Genomic DNA, 15,781 nt, shown 5'->3' with positions numbered 1-15,781 from the left:
GATGGGGAAACAGTGGAAACAGTGACAGACTTTATTTTGGGGGGCTCCAAAATCGCTGCAGATGGTGACTGCAGCCATGAAATTAAAAGACGCTTACTCCTTGGAAGGAAAGTTAATGACCAACCTAGACAGCATATTAAAAAGCAGAGACATTACTTTGCCAACAAAGGTCTGTCTAGTCAGGGCTATGGTTTTTCCAGTAGTCATGTATGGATGTGAGAGTTGGACTGTGCAGAAAGCTGAGCACCGAAGAATTGATGCTTTTGAACTGTGGTGTTGGAGAAGACTCTTGAGAGTCCCTTGGACTGCAAGGAGATCCAACCAGTCCATTCTAAAAGAGATCAGCCCTGGGTGTTCTTTGGAAGGAATGATGCTAAAGCTGAAACTCCAGTATTTTGGCCACCTCATGCGAAGAGATGACTCATTGGAAAAGACTCTGATGCTGGGAGGATTGGGGGCAGGAGGAGAAGGGGACGACAGAGGATGAGATGGCTGAATGGCATCACTGACTCGATGGACGTGAGTTTGGGTGAACTCTGGGAGTTGGTGATGGATGGGGGGCCTGGATGGTGCAGTTCATGGGGTCGCAAAGAGTCGGACATGACTGAGTGACTCAACTGAACTGAACTGAACTGATGGACCAATTACCTAACTTTCCAGATTCCTATGCAATATTGTTCTTTATAACATTGTACTTTATTTCCATCGCCAGGCACATGTACACCTGGGTGTTATTTTCGCTTTGGCTCCATCTCTTCATTCTTTCTGGAGTTATTTCTCTGTTCTTCTCCATTAGCAAATTGGGCACCAATCAGTTGTTCAGTCATGTCCAACTGAATGCCTAAGCATACACTTTTGTACAGGATACTAATCCTTGAAGCTAGTTCTTGAAGCTTTGGGCTGAATCTTGGTCATTCTATTTGAATAAAATCTGCATAATCCATTTAAACTAATGATCCATTTTGTCTTGCCCTCACCCAAGGCTGTTTTTGGGGCAGTACTCAGGGAGGCAGTTAAGGATGGAGACAGGTAGGGAGAGAAATGAGCTGACTCTTTGCATGGGTACAAGCAGCACCAGATCCCTTGAGCAGGGACTTCCCCTCTATTCCCTGCCTGTGTGCCAGGCTTCTGAAAGCTGCTCTTCAGTCCAGAGCACAGGTCTGCTTTTGCCCATGTTTTTTCCGCTGAGGTCTCAACTGAGACTTAACTTCCGCTCAGAATGGAGTGTAGAATGGAAGTCTCCTTATGGTAGGGGGAGCACCAGGCAGGAGCAGAGCTGACTTCCTGCCCACCACCTACTAGTCGTGTGAGTTTTGGGGAAGAAATGGGAGCTCAGTGTCCTAGTCCGTCCTGCTGGCAGGGTGGGTGAGCATTAAGTACACATTAGCTGGATCAACATGATCAGCACTGCCTCCCACGAGCCTTCTCAGTGGGCTGTCTGCTTCTTGTACCTCTCTCAGCCAGTCCAACCTCCTCACTGTGACTAGCTTGATCTTTCTAAATTAGGAATCTAATCCTGTCATCTCCCATGCTCAAGAACTACCAACAACTTCTTCCTGTCTAAAGAATAAAGTCTCTGTCAAGTGCCAAGACCTTCCATCAGGCCCTAGTCTCTTCTCCTGCTCTCACATCTATCGTTCCACTCCAGTTTGGTTGCCAGGTACCCCAGTGGTCAGTGCTAACCTCAGACATGCCAGCTTTTCATATAGGATCCCCAGATGTCTACCATCATATGTCTACATCTTCCTATAATCTGAGCCCCTGCCCCATAGCAAATATTGCTTTAAACAAGACTGTCTCCATTGATCCACCAGTCCGTTGATCTCCAGTTGATCCTACCCATCCACCCCTAATTTTATAAACTAGGTGATGCACCCTTGAGTGGAGCAGGCCTTTGAAGTCAGGTGCAAATGCTGCCTGAAATGTTAGAATTTGCTTGTCTTTGAGCCACACAGTTTATATAAAAAGGAATTTGGGGTCACTTATGCTTTAGTGCTTAGCCCATGAATTGCTGTTAGACCACTCTTCCTAACAGCAGTGACCACTCTGAGCCCCCTAGAGGAGTTCCTCTGGTCTTCTCTCTGAGCACACTCTGAGCATTCACCACCATGTCTAATACGCCTGCTGGAACAGGCAAATCCTCAACCCCTATGCAACCCGGGACCCAGCTCTCTTGGTGGGCCCACAGGACTGCCCCAGCATCATCCACCTCTGACTGTGCCACACCTCACCTGGAGCCACGGAAACCGAAGCACTATTGTCTTTATCTTGTTTCAACTATGAAATCTACCACAGGAGCAAAAGAGTGTTTAAAATATGAATGTTCAGTATCTTCCAGAAATCAATCACAGGAGGTAAGGAAACAACATTACCAGGAACTTTGAAGCTACTCATGGGCCCCTCTTTAGTAGCACACTCTTGTAGCCAGACTTTGGTTAGTCATTCCTTCTTTTTTGTTAGTTTTACCAACTGTGTATATGTTTCTAAATAAGATATTGTTTAGTTTAGCCATTTTTGAACTTTAAATAAATAGAAACATACGTGTGGTACCTTCTGTGGCCCACTGAGTATGCTCCCCAGAGCTGGAGCCCAGTCTTCTTCACTGCTGTGCAGCAGTCCCTCACATGACTATACCACAACTTATACACACTGCTGTCAATTGGCATTTTGGGTTGCTTCCGGCTTTTGACCAGTGTGGACAATACTGGTATGAACAATACTGGTATGAACAGTCTTGAGCATGACTTGTGATGAGTGTGCATAGGGTGTGTCCAGGACTTAATCGGACCTGAGGCATGTTGAGCATGGCTTTTGATGAGTGTGTATAGGTTGTGTCCAGGACTTGACAGCACCTGAGGCATGTTGAGTATGACTTCTGATGAGTGTGTGTAGTGTGTGTCCAGGACTTTAGAGGACATGAGGCATGTTGAGCATGACTATTGCTGAGTGTGTATAGAGTGTGTCCAGGACTTGATAGGACCTGAGGCATGCATAAGTTCATTTTTACTGGGTGCTGGTGAATGTTTTTTCAAAGTGATTATACACATTTTTCCTCCTATTGAAAAGTTTACATTGCCTTCCATCCTTTCTACCAATCCAAGAGGTGCAAATAGGTATCTCACTATGGTTTAAATTTGCATTTTCATGACTAGTCATTACTTTACCATATTTTCCTGTATCTTAAGCTATTTGTATTCATTCTTTTGTGAGTAGAGTGAGTGTCTCTTGCCCATTTTTCTGTTGGGTTGTTTGTCTCTTTCTTATTAATTGTATGAGTTCTTTACATATTTTGAACACTGATCCTTAAATCTTTACAAGTTCGACTATATTTTCTCCCAGTTTGAGGCTGGCTTTTCATTCTTCTTGTGTGTGCTGGTTGCTCAGTTGTCCAGCTCTTTTGACCCCACTGACTGGATGAAGCTAGTTTCTTCTGTTCTCGGATTTCTCCAGGCAAGAATACTGGAGTGGGTTGCCATTCCCTTCTCCAGGATATCTTCATGACCCAGGGGCCGAACCCAGGTCTCCTGCATTGCACTCAGATTTTTTAGCATCCGAGCCACCATGCAAGCTCCATATCTTGGTCCCCCATCTTGGTAGACGGGACAGTAAATCCTTCTGTTTTCTGTTTCAGGAATGTCGTGGCTATTCTTAACTCATTCTATGTACATGTTAGAATCATTTTGCCAAATTTCATTAAAAATTCTGTTTAGGTTTTAATATGAACTACATTAAACTTATAGGTTAATTTAGGGAGAATTGGTATTTTTATTGTTTCCTATTCTAAAGACATGGTATATCCCTTTATTTAGTTTTATCTTCTAAAAGTAGCTCAATAAAATTTTGTAATTTTTTTCATAAAGATCTTATACATTTCTTATGATACTTATTCCTAGGTTTTTAATTTTTGGTAAATTTTATCCTTTTTAAAAATTAAAGTTTTTCATTAATTGTTGCTAGTGTATAATAATGTCAGTGATGTTTGGATATAGATGTTATGCTCAGAAACTTTTCCAATCTTCTTGTTAATTTCAGTGGTTATTCTACAGAAAGTTCTATGTAGACAATCATATCGTCTCCATGAATGTGTTGTATATTACGAACCTTATGACCTTTGTTTAATTTTCTTGTTGTCTGCACCTCCAGTATGGTGGTAAATAAAAACAGTGACAGTGGGCATCTTTATTTTGTTTCTGGCCGGATAGATGTTTGCAACAGTCAATCTTAAGTATGCTATTTATTGTAGGGTTCTTGTAGATCCCTTTTATAAGACAAAGGGAGTTTCTTTCTATTCCTAATTTGCCGAGAGTTTTCATAAGAAGGACTGTGATGCAAAATAAATGAGTCACCAGCATGAAATGTACAGTGTCAATAACAATGTTGTATCTTTGTATGGTGACATATAACTAGACTTATTATATGATCATTTTGAAATATATGGAAATATCAGATCACTATGTCACTTAATGGGAACTAAATTAGTGTTGAAGGTCAATTATACTTCAAAAACACCCAAGCAAACTCACAGAAAAAGAGTTCAGATTTGTGGTGTGGTTTTCAGGGGCAGGGCCTTGATAAGATGGTGGAGTAGAAGGACGTGCGCTCATCTTCTCCTGTAAGAACTCCAAAGTTACAACACACTGCTGAACAACCATCGACAGGAGAATGTTGGATCCACCAAAAAAGATACTCCACATCCAAGGGCAAAGGACAAGCCCCAGCAAGATGGTAGGAGGGGCAAAATCGAGTTTTGAATCAAACCCTGAACCCATCAGAGACTCTCAGAGGGCTCAAACAAAACCTTGTGCTCACCAGGACGCCACAGAGACTGAGCCAGACCTGCCTTTGAGTGTTTCAGAGTCTCCTGCAGAGGTACAGGTCAGCAGTGGCCTGCCACATGGGCAGGGGCTCTGGGTGCAGCAGACCTGGATCACACAGCATGTGGCACAAGCTCTCTTCAAGGAGGTCACCATTCCCCACCATAGAGCTGCCAAGAACACGACCCACAAACTGCAGAACAATTATACCAAATAAATTCTCGCACTGTTAAAAAAGTTCTAGGACCCACAACTGATTTCCCAACCTGGAGATCTGGCAAAGGGACTGAAAATTCCCAGGGAATTTGACATTGGAGGCTGGTGGGATTTGATTACAGAACTTAAACAGGACTGGGGAAACAGGCTTTTGGAGGGCACAAACAAAACCTTGTGCACACCAGGACCCAGGAGACAGGAGCAGTGAGCTCACAAGAGACTGAGCCAGACTTGCCTGTGAGTGTCCAGGAGTCTCCAGCAGAGACATGGGTCAGCAGTGGCCTGCTGCAGGGTCGGGGGCACTGAGTGCAGCAGTGCCTGCATGGGACCTTTGAAAGAGATCACCATTCTCTTCATTACCTCTGCCATGGTTTGGTCTCAGGTCAAACAACATGGAGGGGACACAGCCCCGCCCATCAACAGAAAGTTGAATTAAAAATTTACTGAGCATGGCCCTGCCCATCAGAACAAGTCCCAGTTTCCCCCACAGTCAGTCTATCCCATCAGGAAGCTTCCATAAGCCTTTTATTCTGATCGGAAGCCAGACAGAATGAAAACCACAATCACAGAAAACTAATCAAACTGATCACATGGACCACAGCCTTGTCTAACTCAAAGAAACTATGAGCCATGCTGTGTAGGGTCACCCAAGACAGATGGGTCATGGTGGAGAGTTCTGACAACACATGGTCCACTGAAGAAGGGAATGGCAAACCACTTCATTATTCTCACCTTGAGGACCCCACAAAAAGGCAAAAAGATAGGACACAGAAAGATGAACTCCCCAGGTCGGTAGGTGCCCAATATGCTACTGGAGAAGAGTGGAGACATAACTCCAGAAAGAATGAAGAGACGGAACCAAAGCAAAAATAACTGTGAATGTGACTGGGGATGGAAGTAAAGTCCAATGCTGTGAAGAACAATATTGTATAGGAACCTGGAGTGTTAGGTCTACGAATCAAGGCAAACTGGAAGTGGCCAAACAAGAGACGGCAGGAGTGACACCAACATTTTAGGAACCAGTGACCTAACATCGACTGGAACGGGCAAACTTAATGCAGATGACCATCATATCTACTACTGTGGGCAAGAATCCCTTAGAAGAAATGCAGTAGCCCTCATAGTCAACAAAAAAGGCCTGAAAAATGCAGTACTTGGATGCAGTCTCAAAAATGATAGAATGATCTCTATTCATTTTCAAGGCAATATCACAATAATCCAAGTCTATGCCCCAACAACTAATGCCAAAGAAGCTGAAGTTGAACGGTTCTATGAAGACTTACAAGACCTTCTAGAACTAACACCCAAAAAAGATATCCTTTTCATTATAGGGGACTGGAATGCAACAGTAGGTCAAGAGATACCTGGAGTAACAGGCAAATTTGGCCTTGGTGTACAAAATGAAGCAGGGCAAAGGCTAACAGAGTTTTGCCAAGAAACCCCACTGGTCAGAGCAAATACCCACTTCCAATAACACAAGAGATGACTCTACATATGGACATCACCAGATGGTCAATACTGAAACCAGACTGATTATATTCTTTGCAGCTGAAGATGGAGAAGCTCTATACAGGCAACAAAAATAAGACCAGGAGCTGACTATGGCTCAGATCATGAACTCCTTATTGTAAAATTCAGACTTAAATTGAAGAAAGTAGGGAAAACCACTAGACCACTGAGTTATGACCTAAATCAAATCCCTTATGATTATACAGTGGAAGTGAGTAATAGATTCAAGGGATTAGATATGATAGGCAGAGTGCCTGAAGAACTATGGACAGAGGTTCATGACTTTATAGAGGAGGCAATGATCAAGACCATCCCCAAGGAAAAAAATGCAAAAAGGCAAAATGTTTGTCTGAGTAGGCCTTGAAATATCTGAGAAAAGAAGAGAAGCTAAAGGCAAAGGAGAAAAGGAAAGATATACCCATTTGAATGCAGAGTTCCAGAGAATAGCAAGGAGAGATAAGAAAGCCTTCCTAAGTGATCAGTTCAAGGAAATGGAGGAAAACAATAAAATGGGGAAGACTAGCGATCTCTTCAAGAAAATTAGAGATAACAAGGGAATATTTCATGAAAAGATGGGCACAATAAAGGACAGAAATGGTATGGACCTAACAGAAGCTGAAGATATTAAGAAAAGGTGACAAGAATATATGGAAGATCTATACAAAAAAGATCTTCACAACCCAGATAATCACGATGGTGTGATCACTCACCTAGAGCCAGACATCCTGAAATGCAAAGTCAAGTGGGCCTTAGGAAGCATCACTACAAACAAAGCCAGTGGAGGTGATGGAATTCCAGTTGAGCTATTTCAAATCCTAAAAGATGATGCTGTGAAAGTGCTGCACTCAATATGCTAGCAAATTTGGAAACTCAGCAGTGGCCACAGGACTGGAAAAGGTCAGTTTTCATTCCAATCCCAAAGAAAGGCAATGCCAAAGAATGTTCAAACTACTGCACAACTGCACTCATTTCACACTCTAGCACAGTAATGTTCAAAATCCTCCAAGCCAGGCTTCAGCAATATATGATCTGTGAACTTCCAGATGTTCAAGCTGGATTTAGAAAAAGCAGAGGAACCAGAGATCAAATTGCCAACATCTGTTGCATCATCAAAAAAGCAGGAGAGTTCCAGAAAAACATCTACTTCTGCTTTATTGACTACAACAAAGCTGACTGTGTGGATCACAACGAACTGTGGAAAATTCTTAGAGTGATGGGAATCCCACACCATCTTACCTATTTCCTGACAAATCTGTATGACGGTCAAGAAGCAACAGTTAGAATCGGACATGGAACAACACACTGGTTCCAAATAGGGAAAAGAGTACATCAAGGCTGTATATTGTCACCCTGTTTATTTAACTTATATGCAGTGTATCATGGGAAATGTTTGGCTGGATGAAGTGGGAGCTGGAATCAAAATTGCCGGGAGAAATGTCAGTAACCTCAGATATGCTGATGATACCACTCTTGTGGCAGAAAGTGAAGAACTAAAAAGCCTCTTGATGAAAATGAAAAAGGAGTGTGAAAAAGTTGGCATAAAATTCAACATTCAGAAAACTAAGATTATAGCATCTGGTCCCATCACTTCATGGCAAATAGATGGGGAAATAATGTAGACAGTGACAGACTGTTTTGGGGGGGCTCCTAAATCACTGCAGATGGTGACTGCAGCCATGAAATTAAAAAACGCTTGCTCCTTAGAGGAAAAGTTAATGACCAACCTAGACAGCATAATACAAAAGCAGAGACATCAGTTGGCTGACAAAGTTCTGTCTGGTCAAAGCTATGGATTTTCTAGTGGTCATGTATGGCTGTGAGAGCTGGACCATAAAGAAGGCTGAGTGCTGAAGAACGGATGCTTTTGAACTGTGGTGTTGGAGAAGACTCTTGAGAGTCCTTTGCACTTCAAGGAGATCAAACCAGTCGCTCTTAAAGGAAATCAACCCTGAATATTCATTGAAAGACGGATGCTGAAGCTGAAACCCCATACTTTGGCCACCTGATGCAAAGAACGAATTCACTGGAAAAGACCTTGATGCTGGGAATGACTGAAGGCAGGAGGAGAAGGGGATGACAGAGGATGAGTTGGTTGGATGGCATCACCGACTCGATGGACATGAGTTTGAACAAGCTCCGGGAATTGGTGATAGACGGTGAAGTCTGGTGTGCTGCAGTCCATGGGGTCGCAAGGAGTCAGACATGACTGAGCGGCTGAACTGAACTGAGTGAGGCAGGGATGGGGGAAGAGGGAATTAGATGAAGACAGTCTAAAAATATAAACTTCCAGTTATAAGATAAATAAGTACTGGGGATGTAATGTACAACATGATAAATACAAATAACACTGCTGAATGTTACATATGAAAGTTTAGAGAATAAATCCTGAGTTTATCACAAGGAAAATATTTTTTGTGTTTCTTTAGCTTTGCACCTATATGAGATGATATTCACTAAATTTTTGTGATAATTGTTCCATGGTGTCGATCAAATCATTATGTTGTACACTTGTATACAATGCTGTATATCAATTATATCTCAAAGCTGTAAGAAAAAAATCTAAGGAATAAAGCTGAGACATTGTAATGTTCTAGAAAATAAGTAGAAGGGCTGTGAATTTTATCATATGGTTTTCATTTATAACACTTTTTGCTTTTATTCTCATAACATAGTAAATTACAGTCCTCAGTTTTCTCTCTTAAGCTCATCTTGCATTCCTAGGGCAAGTCTGAGTCTTGATAGCTTACAGTTTTTGTATATTACTGGATATGGTTAATATTGTGTCTCGTGTTTTTGCACTTATTTATTAATGAATAAGATGGGCCTGTATGTTTTCTTTCTTACATTCTAGGATGTCCTTGCCATTTCTTGCTGTCTTCTAGGCTTAAACTGAATTTTGCTAAACTTATAAAATGAGTTGGAGAGGTTCTATCTTTCCATTCTCTGAGTTTCATTGAAGGACTCATCTATTTCTTGAGTGTTTGTGCCATACTTTCACAGAGGATGATTTGTAACTGCTAATTAAATGTCTCTTTGTGGTTACAGGACTGTTGAATTTTCTAGTTTTCCTTTAGTAGATTGATGGCTGAAACTCTATTATTCTCTGGGCCAAAGTTCTTCCCTTCCTCCTCAGTGAATCTAAGAGTTGTATCTGGTGGCACTAGAGCCTGCTTTTATTTACTCAGAGTACAGTATCCTGTGCTTCTGGTACAGCCTTCATTTGAGATAAAGTTGGGGAGGTTACTGGTTCTCTCTTCTTCCCATCTGCCCCTCCCAAGTGGCCCTGGAGAGGATTGGGTCAGGTTGCACACCCATAATCTCAGAAGTCAGTGGGGTGGACTCAGATTGTTGAAGGTCCCATGGACAGTTACAAGTCTCCTGGAAAGGCAGCCCATCTAGACACACCATCCTTACCTCCTCCCACTAAAGAGTTCTCAGATACCCCCAGGGATCTCCAGGGGGTTCAGGCTCAAAGAACTAGCCTCCCCTATGCCTCTCTGCTTCCTTCCTTTGCCCTGACCCCAACTCCTACCCAGAAGGCAAAAGCCTCTGGATGCCACTCTCCCTCCAGTGTAAGACCTGGGAAACACTTGCAACCCTTGACCCTAGGGCCCGCTATTGATGAGTTTGGGGAAAACTGGAAGGGATTGTGGCTAAGGGATGAGCACCATGAGAGCTACAAATGGAGAGGTATGGAAAGGCATTTTAGATAGAGCTGCTTCTAAGAGGCTAGCGGAGGCCATATCAGGAGTTGGGGGCTGCTAAAGGACCCCTGGACACCCCTGCCGTGTCATGCTGCCCGGGCAGCTAGTCATACAGTACTTTTGCTAAGCATCTTCACCGGATGCCACCACACAGGTCAGTGTGGAGTCCCTTCCAACAAGCACTCCTGGAGTTCATTCCACCTTTCTCTGCTGTTAAGAAAACCCATTTCCTCATGTTTAGATCTTGGTGCAAAGTGAAAATAGCCAGTCATATATTAATTAAGCCAATAATTAACTCAGTCATTCAGACAAAAAAGTGTTTTTTAAATACATCTCAAGTAGAAAAGCATAGCTTCTGAAAGCTGACTGTTCAGATTCCCTTGGGCCTTGCCTCATTTTATTTAGCACTGGGAGTAGGGAGAAGAAAACACACAGACTTTCCTGGCACTCCCCTCTCCTCCTTGGCCCCCACCATACAGCATGTGAAATCTTGGGCGTTTAGGATGGCCCCACCATCATCCACTTCAGAGTCTCTTTGCTATTTCCAGCTGTTGCCTGAGCCAATAGCAAACTGACAGCTCAAAGCAGCCAGGACCCCAGGCTTAGCTGAGGATGTCCTCCCAGTCCTCCCATCCTCTCAGCCCCTTCATTTCCTGGAGACCATGCTCCAAGAAAGGACACCGAAGGGGCAACCTCAGAAGGAGAGGCACCTGGATGAAAAGGGCAGAGGGACTCAGTGTCCATAACTTCCATCATCACTGTGACTTGCCCTTGGCTTTCCTCTGAGACAAAACAGCTGTGGTACTGGGGAGCCAGACCAGTCTAAACCAGCCCAGACCACAGGCCTTGGGTCTTGTTTTCCTTAAGGTCCTTCCTAGCATTAAATATGAGAGCCTGGAGCTATAGTAATAATTCACGAAGCTTATTTGGACCTCTGTAGGTCTGGAAAACTTCACCCTATTGATTTTTAAAGTAAGCCCTCAATTAACACTCTTGGCTTCTCTGTGTCCATGTGTAAGTCTTGGGCTCCCTTCCAGTGTACAACCCAAGGCTCCTTCACTCACCCTTGCCCCCCTGAAAGGCAGACTTCAAATATGAGGAGCTCAGACTGTGTAACACGAGCCAGGGCAGGATTTGAAGCCAGACATCTGGAACCCCTAAAGTCAGAGTACGGAGAGATTGTCACCCCGTCTTGTTCCTACCACTGTCACCCAGACTGAAAAGTGACTTGATAAGGCAGAACGTATACTAGGCTTTACCTCGGCCTCCCTGTGCGGCCTTGGGCAAGTCACTTCTGATCCTGAGTCATTAGTGTCCTGCTGTACAGCGGGTGGTGAGACTTACTGGCCACAACCAGCCACCACCAACCACCAAACACCTCTTCCCAGGAAACAGCATGGGGAGGCCAGAACCTCCTTTTGGCTTAAACATTTCCCCCTCACTCTGTTCTCCCAACTGAACGGCCACTTTTAATATAAGTCTTGAGCTGAATGTTGGGAACATGCCCTGTGAATTTCTCCTACACACACACACACACACACACACACGCATAGGAAATTTGTGCTTCCTTGGCCAAGCAAAGGAGCTGCAACACTAGAATGGGGATTTTCCATTGCCCTTCATGCTAGAATCTGTCTTAACATATTTCTCAGGGTCTCCATCTCCGCTAGCAGACTTCAACCAGGCCTTCCCTGCCCTTGCCTCTGCCCTGTTCCACATCTGCAGGGGCAGCCTCAGAGCCAAAGCCAGCCAACAGCTGAGCATAATGTTCTGGCTGTGCTCCAGAGCATCCTTGGAGTGATTCAGAGGTCACTGGCCTCTGGGGGACATCCAGACCTCCACTCCCCAGTGGTGGAGCGATCTCTCAGCACACCAGTCCTCAAATGCCTTGAAACAATCTCTCTCCAATCCTTTAATCCAGGAGGTTGGACCATTTTCTATTAAGAGACAGTGACCTCAGTGGAAAAAACAAAACATCCGTGGGTCATATAATCACATAAAATTGCTTAAGTTAGGTGTGGATGCTGCTGCTGCTCCTTTTTAGCTTAAAGAGATGTATAAGCATTAAACACACCTAATTTTAAAAGGTAAACAAAGCTATACTAAATAATCAATGTTTTTAAATACGTCTTTAATCTAAAGTTTGGTTAGTTGAAACGATACGACTTGAAATAATGTGAAGGAAAGCACAAATAAGAAATTTGTGATGGAAGAAAAGAAAGAAAAATAAAGGGTAAGAAAAAAGGTGAAGCAGTGAGAAAAGTCAGGGAGGAAGAGGGAGATGGAATTAGGAGAGAGCAGGGAAGACTTGTTAGGACAACTGCTAATAATGCCTCACCTTCTGAGCTTCATGTTCCCGGTCATCCCTAACCTTATTAAGCTTGTTTCTAAATTACTACCCGGATTATAATTTACCATTCGTAAAGAGTCAACATGGTAGATGCTTATTTCTATCATATCATTTAATTTCATAAAAATTCTAAAAATGAGATCTTTTACAAATGAAGAAATTAAGACCCAGAAAATTTGTCCAAGTTCACACACTACTAATAATTAGAATCAGGACTCAAATTCATCCTTTGTTTTAAAACTCTATATACTATGCATCTTTTATGGGCTATCTCACTATCAGCTCCCTATTGAACACTTGTTTCCCATGACACAGTTACTCTCCCCTCCCTCTAGTCCTCACAGCCTTTAAACTCGCTCCATCTCTCTTCCCGCATTCCCCAATCTCAGAGCTTTGTGTTCCCCTCTTCACGGACTGCTCTCTTTGCCTTTCTGTGGCCACTCATGCTCATCCTTCAGGTCTTTCCTTAAGACCCACTTCTTCAGAGAGCCCTGGCACTCATTTTCCAGTTACACTATCACATCATTCTGACTTATTCTTTATCATGGCACTTACCACTAACTGATGTTTTCCTTGCTTATCATCTGTTTCCCTGGGTGAGAATAAAATCTCTACCTGAGTAAGAACTTAGCAGTCTTATTACTCTATCTCCAGCATCTAACATTATTTCTGGCACATGGAAGATACTTAATAATTGTTTGTTGAATGAATGGATGGGTGAATGAATGAATGAACGAATGGATGTTATCCCTTTATATACTGCTTTTAGCAGAGAGATGAATTTTTCCCAGAGAACCAATAAAATTAAGTCCTAGGCTGCATTTCCCACATCATTTCAAGTTTCCCCCTACAACTTTAATCAAAACTCACCCATTCCACAAACTTTACAGGATCTCTGCTAAGACTGTGGATGGAGATAAATGAGATTTGGGCCCCAGACACAAGGCTTGATCTCCTGGAGTTTATAGAACTAGAAGGGGCAACATGCATGCCTGAAGCATTATACTCCAAGATTAAAATGCCAGAAAGAATGAAAGAGGAACAAAGTAAACATGTTCAAAGGGAAGAGAAATTTTCTTTGGTTGGGTGCTGGGTGAGGGCTTTAACAGAGGTGCCAGCACTGAGACTGAGCCTTGGATGTGGGTTCAGATCCTCCTCAATCTCAGAGGCAGAGCATTACCCAGGCAAGGACTGAGTGCCAGGATCCCCAGGGCACAGCCAGACTGACTGGACATGGCACACGCAAAGGAGGCACACACAAGACAATGATGGAAGTAGAGGTTGGGGCCAGATTGTGCAAGGTCGTGGACTGGACCTAGCCAGGGGGGAGTGAGCCACAGTGCGCCTTGACCTAGAAGCAAAGCGAGCAAGTGCAGCCAGTTTCCCTTCCCCCATCAGTGGATGGGTGGGGGGAGGGTGGGCAGAGGAGGGTCTTCACTTGCAGTCATGCGGGGGCTGAACTGGCTTCTCTCTGAGAAGTTCAGTGAGACACATTTCTCTTCTTCAAGCAGTGTGAAAAACAAGCTGGTCGACATACACGATTTCTCAACAGTAAGAAATTAAGCAACAGTTTTTGAGACAACATCCTGCCTTGAGAGAGGGCAAGGTGCCAGAATAATTTTGCTCTGTAGTCAATCCTGTTTTTGAAAGCAGTTTTCTTTGTAAGGGTGCTAGTCTGTCTGGGAAGGGGCGGAGACCTGGGGCTGGAGACAGGGATGGAAACTAAGAGTGATCTGTATGGAGTTGGCATGGACAGTGGGTATTCTGGTGGAAGAAGACTAGGGTGTGAAGGGCGGGGGAGAGGTGAAGTTGAAGGTGAAGTTGAAGTTCAAGGAGACTCGGGGAGTCTCACGGGAGATCCACCAGATCAGGAATAATTCCAAGCCTCTGCATCCTTTCTCTTCACCTTCCAGAGGCTCATGGCCCCTCCCATAGACTCAGCCATACTCCCAGTTTCAGAGACCAGCAGACATTTTCAGCTCCTTCTCCTGGGTCCATCTCTACAACTGCTTTACCACATTGTGCTGTAATTACAGGTTCATACACATGCTCACACACACTGTGAGCTCCTGAGGGCAGGGGCCGTGTCCTCCTCCTCTGGTGTCTCTAGCATCTGTGCAGCCAAGCCTGTAGGCTGGACAAAGTGTTTGGCTGAATGAAGTGGCTCCAGCTGCACCTTCTGGGTGCTACTATCTCTGCCTGATCTCTAACCATCACGGGGCTTGGACAAGGGCTGGCTGCCCTTCCATCCCTGGAAGATCTCATCCATTCTCATGGCTTTAAATAGCATGTTTATGCTAATGACACCCATACTTCTATCTCTGTAGTCCAAGGCTCCCCTCTGAGCTCCAGACATATATATCCATAAGCCTTCATGTTATTTCCACCCAGAGGAAGTGTAAACAGCTCATCTTTACCATGTCTGAAACAGAACTCTTTACTCTAAAACCTATCCTCACCCCAAATATTCCTCACTTTAGAAAATTACCACAATCCTCTCCAAGTTGCTAGAAGTCCAAGGTGGTTCCTGATTCCTTCTTTTCCATCATCCATTTACATCCAACTCATCAGTAAGTTTGTTAATTCTCCTCCAATAAATGTCTAGAATTTGCCCACTTACCTCCATTTCCATCTCTACCAGCCTGGTGCAGGCCTTGATGTCTCTTGCTTCGACTCTTTAATAGCTATTTATGTTCTTACTTCTTTCCACTCTATATCTATTCTTTACAGAGCAACAAGAGTGGCTTTTAAAAACACAAATCCTACCACATACCTCTTTGCTTAAACATTCAGTGTCATCTGATTGCACACAGAGTAAACTCCCCCCATGGGTTACAAGGTCCCCCTGACCCAGAGCTTCCTCTCTCTCTCCACTGGGCTTCCTGCCTCTGTGCCCCTTGGCTCAGTCTGCCATAGCCACAGTGACTGTCTCTTTCTCTTACTTAAAAAATAAAATATCAAAGCTGTTTCTCACTCCTGGGACTTCACATATGGTATTATCTACCTAGCTCACTTTCCCATTTCTTGGCATGGCTAACTTCCTATCCCTCAGATTTAAGCTTAAGCTCACCTCTCCAGAGAGACCTCCCTGGCCATGCAGGGTAAAGTAAGTCCCTCCATGCACTCATCACTCCTACCCACACTGCTTAGCCCAGGACTTGGCACCTAATAGGGCTCAGCAATTACTT

Source organism: Bos indicus x Bos taurus, chromosome 16 (genome assembly GCF_003369695.1).
Source record: "Bos indicus x Bos taurus breed Angus x Brahman F1 hybrid chromosome 16, Bos_hybrid_MaternalHap_v2.0, whole genome shotgun sequence".
Taxonomy (NCBI): Eukaryota; Metazoa; Chordata; class Mammalia; order Artiodactyla; family Bovidae; genus Bos; species Bos indicus x Bos taurus.
This window is presented reverse-complemented; position numbering follows the sequence as displayed.